We start from the raw sequence: 2,597 nt of genomic DNA on the forward strand, positions 1-2,597 counted from the left end.
CCTCTGCCTGCACCCTGCTCTCCTCCACAAAACTGCCCCTCCTCCTGAAGGCTGCCCCTCAAGTCACCTCACTGGGTAGTGATGACCTCACTACCTTCTCACAGGCCTTCTCACAGTTTCCATGGCAGGGTAACCATGCAAACGTGCTGCCCTCAGAGAAACTTCCCTACCAGTTCTCCACCAGACACCAATCTCTTTGGTTGTCTGAGAGAGAATGTCTGACCAGATCTTCTATATTTACTCCAACCTGTCCTCTGTTCCCTGGGTGGGCAGTGCAGCAGGTACACTGAGACCGGGCATCAATACAAGAGGCATGCTGTACTCACAACCTCGCCTGGCTGCCACATGTTCCTGTGGGGCTTGCCCACCACACACACCTAAGCACTTTCCCAGCTGTAAGTAATAGCAGTGACCTGGGACACCTTCAGGGACCCACAGTGCTCACTGCTGAGGACAAGTGAAAGGTCATCCCTGGACAAGTGTGCAGGAAGGTTCTGATCTTTATAAATGTAGCCTTCCCCTTTGGGCTACAGGATGCTTCCATTCAGACCTTTTCCTGATTGGCCTCTTAGCAAAAGACAAGTGCATTTTTGTTGGCAAATGGTAAATGGAGCAGTTTGAGGAAAAGGGCCACTCTTGAATCGCACCTTCAAGCCCCAGCACCTCTGTGCTGTCATGTAGACATCTATATCGGTCCCCTCAGACACATCCCATACTGAGCTGCTGAGTACTAGGGGAGAGGGTGGTGCCATATTGATGGGAAGACCGGAAGAACCAAGGGGGGGGGGTGATGAAGTGCTAATGAGACTGGAGGGCTGAGGAGATGGTGTCCCAGGAGGCTGGGTTGATGTGAGCCTAGACTTGGTACCCAGAACCCGGTTCTGAGTCTCCTGATCACTCTGCCTCAGTATTTGGCCTTGTTCTAATCTAGATAAAAGTATCAGAGGGCTAGAGTTCAGTGTGGTTGAAACAGGCAGTATAAATGGGGCCCAAGAGGGGTTGCCAAGGTGGGTGGGGTTCTTAACCAATTTCTATTAGATTATTCTTTTCCAAACCTTGAAAGGCATTCCCATTAAAGCCTCAGAAGTGACAGGCTGCAAGAAATGTTTTCTCTGTTGTGGAAGGGAGAGGTGGAGAGGATCATGAATGCAATTACTTTCAGGTTCTACTGTTTTCCCTGGAAACGGTGAAGAGACTTCCTCATCCGCTGCAGCCGTAGGCTCTAGGGATTGCTTTTGCAGCCAGTGTCCCTTCTCTAGGGACTCATAGAGGTGACGGGCCAAGGCTGTGTTTTGGATGTCAAGTAGATTAAAGGTCTTCAGCCAGAAACTGGGAGAGACATGAGAGAGGGAAATTCTGGCAGGAGACTGTGCACAGCAGAAGTGACTGATCAGTTCTGATTTTCTTTGCAGCAGCAGTGGCTCCCGTTTCTCCTCCTACACCTGGTCACTACCACGTCCTCAACTGAGGGTGTGGAGAAACGCAGTTGGGCCGGCATGGGGAGACATACTGCCTGGTTGGTGGCTACCGGGTCTACGGGGATGTTCCTTTGGCCCCACCAGCAAAGGTGGAAGCAGAGAAGCCAGTCCCCAGACGTGCTCCCAAGAGAAAGCATGCTCCGGAAGAGTTGGACGAAGATCTCAGTTGCTCCAGACCCAAAATCTGGCGATTGTAGCATGGTGCCAGGAGGCGGACCCCACAGAATCTTGCAGGTGAGCCATTCTGAAGAGAGGGCAATGGTTTAACTGCCTAAGGCAGCGAATGCCTCTTCCTGCAGTGACCCCCCCCGCCCCGCTACTGCCCACTGCCACAGATTAGAACCTGCATCATTCTCTCTGAGCCTTCCTCAGCCAGGAGCCTCCTTCCACACTAAATGGCCATAAGCAAGGAGCCTCAGAAACTGAGATTTGAAATGAGTCTGCCCTGAACATCCCAGGGCTGAAGCTGGCCTGGAAGAAAACCTGACGTTCCTCTGCTCAATCCTCAGGGGCCCCTTTGTGAGCTTAAGAAAGTCAAGTCTGCACTCTGTGAGCCAAGGTGGATGCAGGAGCAGAGACAGGGTGCAGAGAAGCCTTAGCAGTCTACCACATGGGCTCCTGCCCTGAGCCATTGTCAGCGGCCACCACCACAAACCAGGGGGGAGCTGGGCTTTTTGAAACTGTAAGCAGAAATCTGTGGCTTCCCAAAGAGCCTCCTGCGTGGCGTCTCAGGAGGCAGGACAGAGAGACCCAGGAAGACCTGCTCCCAGAAGCAAGAACAGGATGGAGAGTCAAGTAGCACGCACCCTGCCCCGAGGTTCACATGCTCCTTTATTCCCAGCCTTTTCTGTCCCCAGTGGGGTCCCTTACTGCTCAATAAAATGTTTTTTCTGTAACATATTTCTAGGGTCGCCAGTGCTCAGACTTAGGTCACTACCCCTGTGCTAGGCACTCCTGCCACCCGGGGGGATCAGAGCAAAAACTTGAGAGGCTGGGGATGAAGGAGTTTGGGCACAGTCCCTAAAGCATCTCAGTGGTTGCTTCTCATCTTCTGTGAGAAGGCACATCCCCAGTGTGTGTGTGTGTGTGTGTGTGTGTGTGTGTGTGTGTGTGTGTGTG

The 2,597-nt window shown here is 52.5% G+C and overlaps 1 pseudogene; it reads left to right on the forward strand.

Moving 5' to 3' along the window:
• Positions 1-214: 214 nt before the first annotated feature.
• LOC114892165 overlaps positions 215-2,597 on the forward strand; it is a 3,247-nt pseudogene continuing 864 nt past the window's right edge.

The sequence above is a fragment of the Monodon monoceros genome, unplaced genomic scaffold, assembly GCF_005190385.1.
Source record: "Monodon monoceros isolate NGI ecotype Baffin Bay Population unplaced genomic scaffold, NGI_Narwhal_1 Super_Scaffold_12, whole genome shotgun sequence".
In the NCBI taxonomy this organism is placed as follows: domain Eukaryota; kingdom Metazoa; phylum Chordata; class Mammalia; order Artiodactyla; family Monodontidae; genus Monodon; species Monodon monoceros.